At 43.8% G+C, this 13,984-nt stretch overlaps 1 protein-coding gene across 2 annotated transcripts in view; it reads right to left on the reverse strand.

Annotated features, from left to right (window-relative positions):
- LOC134349673 (zinc finger protein 721-like) overlaps positions 1-13,721 on the reverse strand; it is a 37,682-nt gene extending 23,961 nt beyond the window's left edge. The window contains exon 1 of one of the 2 annotated variants that reach the window (XM_063054365.1): positions 13,607-13,721. The gene's annotated coding sequence lies outside the window, so the exon portion shown is untranslated. The remainder of the gene's footprint in view (positions 1-13,606) is intronic. The other variant, XM_063054345.1, reaches the window with a different exon arrangement.
- Positions 13,722-13,984: the final 263 nt, after the last annotated feature.

Genomic DNA, 13,984 nt, shown 5'->3' on the forward strand with positions numbered 1-13,984 from the left:
AGCCAATGAACTGGCCTCAACTGTTTCCTGTGGCAGAGAATTCCACAGATTCACCACTCTCTGTGTGAAGAAGTTTTTCCGCATCTCGGTCCTAAAAGGCTTCCCCTCTATCCTCAAACTGTGGCCCCTCGTTCTGGACTTCCCCAACATCAGGAACAATCTTCCTGCATCTAGCCTGTCCAATCCCTTTAGGATCTTATACGTTTCAATCAGATTCCCCCTCAATCTTCTAAATTCCAACGAGTACAAGCCCAGTTCATCCAGTCTTTCTTTATATGAAAGTCCTGCCATCCCAGGAATCAATCTGGTGAACCTTCTTTGTACTCCCTCTATGGCAAAGATGTCTTTCCTCAGATTAGGGGACCAAAACTGCACACAATACTCCAGGTGTGGTCTCACCAAGGCCTTGTACAACTGCAGTAGTACCTCCCTGCTCCTGTACTCGAATCCTCTCGCTATAAATGCCAGCATACCATTCGCCTTTTTCACCGCCTGCTGTACCTGCATGCCCACTTTCAATGACTGGTGTATAATGACACCCAGGTCTCGTTGCACCTCCCCTTTTCCTAATCGGCCACCATTCAGATAATAATCTGTTTTCCTATTTTTGCCACCAAAGTGGATAACTTCACATTTATCCACATTAAATTGCATCTGCCATGAATTTGCCCACTCACCCAACCTATCCAAGTCACCCTGCATCCTCTTAGCATCCTCCTCACAGCTAACACTGCCACCCAGCTTCGTGTCATCTGCAAACTTGGAGATGCTGCATTTAATTCCCTCATCCAAGTCATTAATATATATTGTAAACAACTGGGGTCCCAGCACTGAGCCTTGCGGTACCCCACTAGTCACCGCCTGCCATTCTGAAAAGGTCCCGTTTATTCCCACTCTTTGCTTCCTGTCTGCTAACCAATTCTCCATCCACATCAATACCTTACCCCCAATACCGTGTGCTTTAAGTTTGCACACTAATCTCCTGTGTGGGACCTTGTCAAAAGCCTTTTGAAAATCCAAATATACCACATCCACTGGTTCTCCCCTATCCACTCTACTAGTTACATCCTCAAAAAATTCTATGAGATTCGTCAGACATGATTTTCCTTTCACAAATCCATGCTGACTTTGTCCGATCATTTCACCGCTTTCCAAATGTGCTGTTATCACATCCTTGATAACTGACTCCAGCAGTTTCCCCACCACCGACGTTAGGCTAACCGGTCTATAATTCCCTGGTTTCTCTCTCCCTCCTTTTTTAAAAAGTGGAGTTACATTAGCAACCCTCCAATCCTCAGGAACTAGTCCAGAATCTAACGAGTTTTGAAAAATTATCACTAATGCATCCACATTTCTTGGGCTACTTCCTTAAGCACTCTAGGATGCAGACCATCTGGCCCTGGGGATTTATCTGCCTTCAATCCCTTCAATTTACCTAACACCACTTCCCTACTAACATGTATTTCGCTCAGTTCCTCCATCTCACTGGACCCTCTGTCCCCTACTATTTCTGGAAGATTATTTATGTCCTCCTTAGTGAAGACAGAACCAAAGTAATTATTCAATTGGTCTGCCATGTCTTTGCTCCCCATAATCAATTCACCTGTTTCTGTCTGCAAGGGACCTACATTTGTCTTTACCAGTCTTTTCCTTTATACATATCTATAAAAGCTTTTACAGTCTGTTTTTATGTTCCCTGCCAGTTTTCTCTCATAATCTTTTTTCCCCTTCCTAATTAAGCCCTTTGTCCTCCTCTGCTGAACTCTGAATTTCTCCCAGTCCTCAGGTGAGCCACTTTCTCTGGCTAATTTGTATGCTTCTTCTTTGAAATTGATACTATCCCTAATTTCTCTTGTCAGCCACGGGTGCACTACCTTCCTTGATTTATTCTTTTGCCAAACTGGGATGAACAATTGTTGTAGTTCATCTATGCAACCTTTAAATAGAGTAAACCTCTATTACAGAAACTAAAAAAGCATGGTGGTATGGCTTTGCCAAATTTTAGAATGTATTACTGAGCAATTAATATTCGATATATTTTGTTTTGGATTCATTGTTCAGATATACATGAATGTCCTTTATGGGTGGATTTGGAGAAAAACTCGGTGAAGGGGTATTCTTTGGCCTACTCTACAGAGGAGCAGATTGGGAAGCAGATTTTGGAAAGGTGCAAAAATAACAGGGTTGTTATCATAGGTGACTTTAAATTCCCTAATATTGATTGGCACCTGATTAGTTCCAAGGGTTTAGATGGGGCAGAGTTTGTTAAGTGTGCCCAGGACGGAATCCTGTCACAGTATGTGGACAGGCCGACTAGGGGGAATGTCATACTAGATCTAGTACTAGGTAATGAACCGGGTCAGGTCACAGATCGCTCAGTGGATGAGCATCTGGGGGACAGTGACCACCGCTCCCTGGCATTTAGCATTATCATGGAAAAGGATAGAATCAGAGAGGACAGGAAAATTCTTAACTGGGGAAGGGCAAATTATGAGGATATAAGGCTAGAACTTACGGGTGTGAATTGGGATGATATTTTTGCAGGGAAATGTACTATGGACATGTGGTCGATGTTTAGAGATCTCTTGCAGGATGTTAGGGATAAATTTGTTCCGGTGAGGAAGATAAAAAATGGTAGGGTGAAGGAACCATGGGTGACAAGTGAGGTGGAAAATCTAGTCAGGTGGAAGAAGGCAGCATACATGAGGTTTAGGAAGTAAGGATCAGATGGGTCTATTGAGGAATAAAGGGAAGCAAGAAAGGAGATTAAAAAGGGGCTGAGAAGAGCAAGAAGGGGGCATGAGAAGGCCTTGGCGAGCAGAGTAAAGGAAAACCCCAAGGCGTTCTTCAATTATGTGAAAAACAAAAGGATGGCAGGAGTGAAGGTAGGATCGATTAGAGATAAAGGTGGGAAGATGTGCCTGGAGGCTGTGGAAGTGAGCAAGTTCCTCAATGAATACTTCTCTTCGGTATTCACCAATGAGAGGGAACTTGATGATGGTGAGGACAATATGAGTGTTGTTCTGGAGCATGTTGATATTACGGGAGAGGAGGTGTTGAAGTTGTTAAAATACATTAGGACAGGTAAGTCCCCGGGGCCTGACGGAATATTCCCCAGGCTGCTCCATGCGGCGAGGGAAGAGATTGCTGAGCCTCTGGCTAGGATCCTTATGTCATTGTTGTCCCCGGGAATGGTACCAGAGAATTGGAGGGAGGCGAATGTTGTCCCCTTGTTCAAAAAAGGTAGTAGCGATAGTCCAGGTAATTATAGACCAGTGAGTCTTACGTCTGTGGTGGGAAAGCTGTTGGAAAAGATTCTTAGAGATAGGATCTCTGGGCATTTAGAGAATCACGGTCTGATCAGGGACAGTCAGCATGGCTTTGTGAAGGGCAGATCATGTCTAACAAGCCTGACAGAGTTCTTTGAGGAGGTGACCAGGCATATAGATGAGGGTAGAGCAGTGGATGTGATCTATATGGATTTTAGTAAGGCATTTGACAAGGTTCCACACAGTAGGCATTCAGAAAGTCAGAAGGCATGGGATCCAGGGAAGTTTGGCCAGGTGGATTCAGAATTGGCTTCCCTGCAGAAGGCAGAGGGTCGTGGTGGAGGGAGTACATTCAGACTGCAGGATTGTGACTAGTGGTGTCCCACAAGGATCTGTTCTGGGACTTCTACTTTTCGTGATTTTTATTAACGACCTGGATGTGGAGGTAGAAGGCTGGGATGGCAAGTTTGCAGATGACACAAAGGTTAGTGGTGTTGTAGATAGTGTAGTGGATTGTCGAAGATTGCAGAGAGACATTGATAGGATGCAGAAGTGGCAGATGGAGTTCAATCCGTAGAAGTGTGAGGTGGTACACTTTGGAAGGACAAACTCCAAGGCAGAGTACAAAGTAAATGGCAGGATACTTGGTAGTGTGGAGGAGCAGAGGGATCGGGGGGTACATGTCCACAGATCCCTGAAAGTTGCCTCACAGGTGGATAGGGTAGTTAAGAAAGCTTATGGGGTGTTAGCCTTCATAAGTCGAGGGATAGAGTTTAAGAGTCATGAGGTAATGATGCAGCTCTATAAAACTCTGGTTAGGCCACACTTGGAGTACTGTGTCCAGTTCTGGTTGCCTCACTATAGGAAGGATGTGGAAGCATTGGAAAGGGTACACAGGAGATTTACCAGGATGCTGCCTGGTTTAGAGAGTATGGATTATGATCAGGGATTAAGGGAGCTAGGGCTTTACTCTTTGGAGAGAAGGAGGATGAGAGGAGACATGATAGAGGTGTACAAGATAGTAAGAGGAATAGATAGAGTGGATAGCCAGCGCCTCTCCCCCGGGGCACCACTGCTCAATACAAGAGGACATGGCTTTAAGGTAAGGGGTGGGAAGTTCAAAGGGGATATCAGAGGAAGGTTTTTTACTCAGAGAGTGGTTGGTGCGTGGAATGCACTGCCTGAATCAGTGGTGGAGGCAGATACACTAGTCAAGTTTACGAGACTACTGGACAGGTATATGGAGGAATTTAAGTTGGGGGCTTATATGGGAGGCAGGGTTTGAGGATCGGCACAATATTGAAGGGCCTGTACTGTGCTGTACTATTCTATGTTCTATGTTCTTTACTGGGTGCACCTCTTCCTTTTTTGCTCTCCAAGATTGATAGTCAAGGCCTCAATCCCATTATTAAACATACATTGAGAATTTGGTTTCAGTTTCATAGATTTTTTGAGTTTAATAACTTTGATCTTTCTAGTAAAATCCATCTTAATTATTTTTTTAAACCATCAATTTCAAATCAGAGCTTTTTAATTTGGAAAACCAAAGGAATAATAACTTTTTTAGATTTGTTAATGGGGAATTGTTTAATGTCTTTCACTCAGTTAGTGGGCAAATATGACTTATCTAATGCACACTTTTTTAGTTACTTACAAATTAGGCATTTTTTACGTAGTTTACTTCCAAACTTTCCATCTGCTTATCCACCCAATATGATAGATACCCTTTTTCAGGTTAAATCATTTCAAAAGGGACTGATAGCTATAATTTAGGAACGGTTATTGAATTTGCGAACGATATCGAACGATAAAATTAAACGTGTGTGGTAATTGGAATTTCAAGAGTCACTTTCAGGTAATCAATGGGATCAAATTTTTTTATTTGGTAAATACCTCATCTATTTGTGCCCGTCATTCCTTGATACAGTTCAAAGTAGTGCATCGGGCACATATGTCAAAGGATAAATTAGCCCGTATTTTTCTCAATATTAATCCTATTTGTGACAGATGTAATCTTGAGGTGACTACTTTAACTCATATGTTTTGGTCTTGTATCAAGATAGAGAATTTTTGGAAAGAACTTTAAAACTTTATCAAAAGTCTTGAATCTGGATTTGCAACCGAATTTATTTACAGCAATTTTTGGGATCATTCCACCGGAAGTAGGATATATTCCTGTTTCTGCTCAACGGATGATAGCTTTTACAACTTTATTGGCTAGGAGAGCTATTTTGCTTAAATGGAAGGATTCCAATCCACCTACTGTTTTTTATTGGCTTTCCTCCATTATGTCCTGTCCAAGTTTAGAGAAAATAAAAAGTCCGACATTTGATACATCCTTTAAATTTCAAGAAACCTGGCGACTTTTTATTCAATATTTTCACATGGTTTGATTTATTGCTGTTCCAGTTACTTCTTCGAAACTTTGGATTTGATCAGAAAGTTTCTTTTTCTTCTTGCTTTACTCTCAGTATGGGCTGCCCAGTCCCCTTTTTTTTCTTTTTTCTTTTTCTCTTTTGTTTTTACTTTTTTATGTTTATAGAGAATAGTGAGGTTCTATATGAATCATAAAAGTTTCTTTATCTTTTTTTTCTTCTCATGAAATGACAAGAGGAGAATTGATTATCTTATATTTTATTATATATTAGATTATTACTATGTATGATCTTGATAATGTTTATTTTACCTTTTATACGTATTGTTATTGATACAGATATTTGTGATAATTCTCCTCTTGTTTTTTTAATTGTACTTTTTTAATTAATAAAAAGATTGATAAAGAAAGAGTATAAGAGCGGGGATGTGAAGTTGAGGCTCTGTAAGGCACTACTGAGACCACACTTTGAGTATTGTGTGCAGTTTCAGGCTCCTTCTCTTAGAAAGGATATACTGACATTGGAAAGGGTTCAGAGAAGATTCTTGAGAATGATTCCAGGAATGAAAGGGTTAGCATATCAGGAATGTCAGGCAGCTCTTGGAGCTATGATGTTGTGGCCATTATGAAGACTTGGATGGCTCAGGGGCAGCAACAGTTACTTCGAGTGACAGGCTTCAGATGTTTCAGAAACGACAGGGAGGGAGGAAAAAGAGGTCGGGGTGTGGCACTGTTGATCAGAGAAAAGTGTCATAGCTGCAGAAAAGGAGGAAACATGGAGGAATTGTCTGCGGAGTCTCTGGGTGGAAGGTAAGAACAGGAAGGGGTCAATAACTCTATTGGGTACTTTTTATAGACTACCCAATAGTAACAGGGACATCGAGGAATAGATAGGGAGACAGATTCTGGAAAGGTGTAATAATAACAGGGTTATCGTGGTGGGAGATTTTAATTTCCCAAATATCGATTGGCATGTCCTTTGAGCGAGTGGCTTAGACGGGGTGGAGTTTGTTACGTGTGTTCAAGGTTTCTTGACACAATATGCAGATAAGCCTACAAAAGGAGAGGCTGTACTTGATCTGGTATTGGGAAATGAATCTGGTCAGGTGTCAGATCTCTCAGTGGGAAAGCACTTTGGAGATAGTGATCACAATTTTATCTCCTTTACCATAGCATTGGAGAGGGATAGGAACAAACAAGTTAGGAAAGTGTTTAATTGGAGTAAGGAGAAATATGAGGCTACCAGACAGGAACTTGGAAGCATAAATTGGGAACAGATGTTCTCAGGGAAATATACGGAAGAAATGGGGCAAATGTTCAGGGGATATTTGTGTGGAGTTCTGCATAGGTACATTCCAATGAGACAGGGAAAGGATGGTAGGGTACAGGAACTATGGTGTATAAAGGCTGTTGTGAATCCAGTCAAGAAGAAGAGTTTACAAAAGGTTCAAAAAATTAGGTAATGATAGAGACCTTGAAGATTATAAGGTTAGCAGGAAGGAGCGTAAGAAAGAAATTAGAAGAGCCAGAAAGGGCCATAAAAAGGCCTTGGCGGACAGGATTAAGGAAAACCCTAAGGCATTCTACAAGTATGCTAAGAGCAATAGGGTTGAGACGTGAGAGAACAGAATCAATCAAGTGTGACAGTGGAAGAGTATGTATGGAACCAGAGGAGACAGCAGAATACTTTGCTTCAGTATTCACTACGGAAAAGGATCTTGGCGATTGTAGGGATGACTTACAGCGGACTGAAAAGCCTGAGCATGTAGATATTAAGAAAGAGGATGTGCTGAGCTTTTGGAAAGCATCAAGTTGGATAAGTCACCAGGACCGGATGAGATGTACACCAGGCTACTTTGGGAGGCGAGGGAGATTGCTGAGCCTCTGACGATGATCTTTACATCATCAATGAGGACAGGAAAGGTTCCGGAGGATTGAAGGTTTGCGGATGTTGTGCCATTACTCGAGAATGGGAATAGAGATAGCCCAGGAAATTATAGACCAGTGAATCTTACCTCACTGGTTGGTAAGTTGATGGAGAAGATCCTGAGAGGCAGGATTTATGAACATTTGGAGAGGCATAATATGACTAGGAATAGTCAGAATGGCTTTGTCAAAGGCAGGTCGTGCCTTACGAGCCTGATTGAATTTTTTTGAGGATGTGACTGAACACATTGATGAAGGTACAGCAGTATATGTAGTGTATATGGATTTTAGCAAGGCATTTGATAAGGTACCCCAATCAAGGCTTATTGAGAAAGTAAGGAGGCATGGGATCCAAGATAACATTGCTTTGTGGATCCAGAACTGGCTTGCCCACAGGAGGCAAAGAGTGGTTGTACACGGGTCATATTCTGCACGGAGGTCAGTGACCAATGGTGTGCCTCAGGGATTTGTTCTGGGACCCCTACTCTTCCTGATTTTTATAAATGACCTGGATGAGGAAGTGGAGGGATGGGTTAGTAAATTTGCTGATGACACAAAAGTTGGGGGTGTTGGGGGTGTTGTGGATAGTGTGGAGGGCTTGCAGAGGTTACAGCAGGACATTGATAAGATGCAAAACTGGGCTGAGAAGTGGCAGATGGAGTTTAACCCAAATAAGTGTGAGGTGGTTCATTTTGGTAGGTCAAATACGACGGCAGAATATGGTATTAATGGTAAGACTCTTGGCAGTGTGGATATTCAGAGGGATCTTGGGGTCCGAGTCCATAGCACACTCAAAGCTGCTGTGCAGATTGGCTCTGTGGTTAAGAAAGCATACGGTGCATTGGCCTTCAACAATCCTGGGATTGAGTTTAGAAGCCGAGAGGTAATGTTGCAGCTATATAGGACCTGGTCAGACCCCACTTGAAGTACTGTGCTCAATTCTGGTCACCTTACTACAGGAAGGATGTGGAAACCATAGAAAGGGTGCAGAGGAAATTTACAAGGATGTTGCCTGGATTGGGGAGCATGCCTTATGAGAATAGGTTGAGTGAACTTGGCCTTTTTCCCTTGGAGCGGTGGAGGATGAGAGGTGACCTGATAGATGTGTATAAGATGATGAGAGACATTGATCGTGTAGATAGAAACATAGAAAAACATACAGCACAATACAGGCCCTTCAGCCCACAAAGCTGTGCCGAACATTAGAACTAAACATTAAACCTTAGAACTACCTAGGCTTTACCCATAGCCCTCTATTTTTCCAAGCTCCATGTAGCCATCCAGGAGTATTTTAAAAGACCCTATCATTTCTGCCTCCACTGCCACCGCTGACAGCCCATTCCACGCACTCACCACTCTCTGTGTAAAAATACTTACCCCTGACATCTCCTCTGTACCTACTTCCAAGCACCTTAGAACTATGCCCTCTCATGCCAGCCATCTCTGCCCTGGGGAAAAGCCTCTGACTATCCACATGATTAACACCTCTCATTATCTTGTACACCTCTATCAAGTCACCTCTCACCTTTCGTCGCTCCAAGGAGAAAAGGCCAAGTTCACTCAACCTATTCTCATAAGGCATGCTTCCCAATCCAGGCAACATCCTTCTAAATCTCCTCTCTGTTTCTATGGTTTCCACGTCCTTCCTGTAGTGAGGTGACCAGAATTGAGCACAGTACTCCAAGTGGGGTCTGACCAGGGACCTATATAGCTGCAACATTACCTCTCGGCTCTTAAACTCAATCCCACGATTGATGAAAGCCAATGCACCGTATGCCTTCTTAACCACAGAGTCAACCTGCATAGCAGCTTTGAGTGTCCTTTGATAGTCAAAGGCTTTTTCCCAGGGCTGAAATGGCTAGCACGAGAGGGTAAGTACAGAGGAGGCGTCAGGGGTAAGTTTTTTACGCAGAGTGTGGTGAATGTGTGGAATGGGCTGCCGGCGATGGTGGTGGAGGCGGATACGATAGGGTCTTTTAAGAGACTCCTGGACAGGTACATGGAGCTCAGAAAAATCAAGGGCTATGGGTAATTTCTAAGGCAAGAACATGTTGGGCACAGTTTTGTGGGCTGAAGGGCCTGTATTGTGCTGTAGGTTTTCTATGTTTCTACGTATTCCCTGAAGTTCAGGAGAATGAACAGATTAGATATGGCGAAGTTATTTTCCATGGTAGGGGAGTCTAGGACAAGATGGCACAACTTCAGGATTGAAGGATGTCCATTTGGAACAGAGATGCGGAGAAATTGCTTTAGTCAGAGAATGGTAGATATGTGGAATTTGTCGCCACAAGCGGCCATGGAGGCCAAGTCATTTGCCTTTAAGGCAGAGGTAGAGGTTCTTGATTAGCCAGAGCATCAACGGGTTTGGGGAGAAGGCAGGGGAGTGGGGATGACTGGAAGAATTGGATCAGCCAATGATTGAATGGCAGAGCAGACTCGATGGGCCAAATGGCCTACTTCTGCTCCTATACCATATCATCTTATGGTTCCTCGTAGGATAACGCTTTCATTCCTGGAATCATCCTTGTGAACCTCCTCTGGACCCTCTTCAATGCCAGCACATCTTTTCTAAGATTAGAGGCCCAAAACTGTTCACAATACTCAAGGTGAGGCCTTACCAGTGCCTTAAAAAGCTTCAGCATCACATCTTTGCTCTTGTATTCTATACCTCTGGAAATGAATGCTAACATGGCATAAAAAGAAGTGGTCCCAATACCGACCCCTGTGGAACACCACCAGTCACTGGCAGCCAACCAAAAAAGGATCCTTTAATTCCCACTTGTTGCCTCCTACCAATCAGCCAATGCTCTAACCATGTTAGTAACTTCCCTGTAATACCATGGGCTCTTAACTTGGTAAGCAGCCTTATGTGTGGCACCTTGTCAAAGGCCTTCTGGAAGTCCAAATATACAACATCCACTGGCATCTCCTTTATCTATCCTACTTGTAAATCCTCAAAGAACTCCAACAGGTTCGTCAGGAAGGATTTTCTCTGAAGGGAATCATGCTGACTTTGTACTATTTTGTCCTGTGTCACCAAGTACTCCATCACCTCATCCTTAACAATTCACTCCAGCCACTGACGTCAGGCTAAGTGGTCTATAATTTCCTTTCTGCTGCCTTTCTCCTTTCTTAGAGCGGAGGGATGTTTGCAATTTTCCAGTTCTCTGGTACCATGCCAGAGTCAAATGATTTTTGAAAGATCATTTTTTTTTATTTTATTTTTATTTGGATAAGGAGTTCACAATTATCATGTACTTTTTTCACACATATAACCTATTCCATTTTTTTATATGTATAAAACTACAATTATTTATACATTCTTAAGTACACATTGAGATGATATAAAAGCAAAATAAACATTTAAATAGATAATTATGTACTGTGGTAAATCTAACCTATTAGGCTAAGTAATGAAATTAGTTGTTAAGAAAAATGGTAATAATAGTTTCCATACAACCCTTCTGGACCATTTCCACTGGTCCAAAATGTTGCATACAAGCCTATATACCAACCATTGTAGGTGTTTATATCCCAATTTGTTCGTGCTTGTTCCTGCCCGCAGACATAATTATCCAATCCCTATGTACGAAAGATCATTTCTAATGCCACCACAACCTCTAACGGTACCTCCTTCAGAACCCTAGGGTGCAGTTCTTCTGGCCAAAATGATTTACGTACACTTAGGTCTTTCAGCTTTTTGAGCACCTTCTCTCTTGCAACAGTAACTGCATCCACTTCTCTTCCTTACACACTGCAACATCAGGCATACTGCTAGTCATTAAGCTCTACAATGAGTCAATTAAGCTCTACCCTTGGCCATTAAGCTCTGCAATGAGTTAACCTATAGTCGAGACAGTGATGACTCCTCCTGTTGGACTGACTATGGTAACATTTTTTTTCTTCTGTGACACTGTAATTTACTTTGGACTGCATAAAGTATCTATCAATATATCTATCTACAAAAAGCACATGATTTTACACAGCAGAACCTGCAGAGTTTATGATTATTCTATCCACTACCCCCAACCCCCCACGTGATTGACGGTGGTGAACTCATTGATGGCAATAGCAATGAATATGAGGGGAAGGGCAGTCGTGTTTCTCGTTGGAGAGTGGCACTTTTATGTTGTGAAAGCTACAGGTCACTCCTTTTCCACGGACAAATGTGTTTGATATCATTATGTACCAGAGAGAATGGTACAAAGTATGCTTTCATGGGTAGGTAGATCCAGAACAAGAGGAGGTAGAACAAAAGTGATTTTCTCAAGTACTAAAGCTGAGGGAAGGATTTTGTTATTTTTCATTATTATCATTGACTGGATGGTAGACTCTTCATCTAAGATTAACGGAGGACTATATTCTTGTACTGACTTCCTAAATATGGGATTTAGCAAGCTGGAGGTGAGCAATGTCAGTCTGATCCAATGATTCCACCCGAGTACTCAACCACATCCTGCCAATTACCAGATAATGACCCCATGTCATCCTGTCTACCCAGAATCTCCCTTGAATGAGAAATGTGTCTAATGGCCATGAGCCCAGAGATGCGTGTACATCAGATATATAGTGGCAGCTCCTTTGTTGAGCAGTAGAATGCTCCCCAAGGCGCGGGTATGGATTGTGGGGCTGAGATAGAGGTAGTTGACCAGGGAAGTCCTGGTGATGCGTGACCACTACGTGTCTGGAGCTTACAGTCATTGTCCCACAGTCATGGCGTGGATGCCATTGGTGGTGAAATACCTGAACAGATGCCTGTTCCTGCCTTCTGCCATTTCTCCACCATCAACGCTGTCGTCAACTGCATCTCTTCCATTTTGCGCATGTCTGCTCTCACCTCATCCTTCCGGCACCCCCGCCCAGGGAGAGGGTTCCTTTTGTCCTCACCTACCACCCCATCTGCCTCCGTGCCTAGCACATAATTCTCTGTGACTTCTGCCTCCTCCAGTGGGAGTAACTTTCATGCCCCACCCCCCTTTCTGCTTTCCACAGGGATCACTCCCTACACGACTCACAACTCCCTTGACCTTTCATCCCTCCCTGGCAGTTGTCCTTGCAAGTGGACCAAGTGCTACACCTGCCCCTTCACCTCCTCTCTCACTACCATTCTGGACCTCAAACAGTCCTTCCAGGTGAGGCAACAGTTCAACTGTGCGTCTGCTGGGGACATCTACTGTATCCAGTGCTCCTGCCGTAGCCTCCTGTATATCGGAGAGACCCAGTGTAGATCGGGGAAACACTTCACCAAGCACCTATGCTACACCTGCTAGAAAAAGTTGGAACTTCCAGTGGTCACCCATTTTAATTCCACTTTCTATTCCCATTCGGATGTCAGGCCATGGGCTACTCTGCTGTCGCAATGAGGCCATGCTCAAGATGGAGGAGCAACACCTTATATTCTGCCTGGGTAGCTCCCAACCTGATGGCATGAATATCCATTCCCTTGTCCCTCTATCACCTTAGTTCCTTAACCGACCATTGTCTCCCTCTAGTGTTACACCCCCTTTTATTTCTTCCATAGCCTTCTACCCTCTCCTATCAGATTTCCCCTTTCTTCAGCCGTATCTTTTCCACCAACCAACTTCCCAGCTCTTTAATTCACCTTCCCTCTCCCAGTTTCACCCATCAGTGTGGTTCTTCCTCCCCTCTCTCCACTTTCTTACTCTGACTCCTCATCTTTATCTCCAGTTCTGATGAAGGGTCTCGGACTGAATCGTTGACTGTTCCATAGATGCTGCCTGACCGGCTGAGTTCCTCCAACATTTGGCGCTACCGCCATTCCTGCAGAGCCTATCGGCTACTAAGCGCGTGCGCGAGAATCGGAGGGAAAAAATATGTGACATACGTATTTGATATTGAGGTCATGGGTCACGACCACTGGATCTGAATTTAGAAATGACGCCAACTCTTTCCCTCATTAGCAGAAAGCTCCGCGGGGCCCGGGTACAGATCTTGGGGCTGACAGAGGGGGAAAGGACTGTTCGGGCTCACAGTAATTATCCCTCAGTGGCGGTTCGGAAGCCCCTCCCGTTCCTACCTGCTGCCGATTCTCCAAGAGCTTTTGTCCACTGATCGCATGCGCGAGAACGAAGTGGGGGGGGAGGGGGCAGGAATGACATGCGCTTCAGTCAGGAACTGGCTGTGCTACATACGCATGCGCGAGAACGATGGGGGGAGGGGGCAGGGATGATATGCGCATCAATCGGGAACCGGCTGTGATACGTACGCATGCGCGAGAACGCGAGAGGCAGGAATGGACATGTGCATCAGTCGGAAACTGGCTGTGATACGTACGCATGCGTATTTGGTTGCGTGGTCAGAGGGTTTTACGTCGGGTGTGTTGAGCTACAGCTCTTGAGAGACCGTGTTAGGGAACTGGAGATACAGCTCGATGACCTTCGCCTGGTCAGGGAGA

This window comes from Mobula hypostoma, chromosome 1 (genome assembly GCF_963921235.1).
Source record: "Mobula hypostoma chromosome 1, sMobHyp1.1, whole genome shotgun sequence".
In the NCBI taxonomy this organism is placed as follows: Eukaryota; Metazoa; Chordata; class Chondrichthyes; order Myliobatiformes; family Myliobatidae; genus Mobula; species Mobula hypostoma.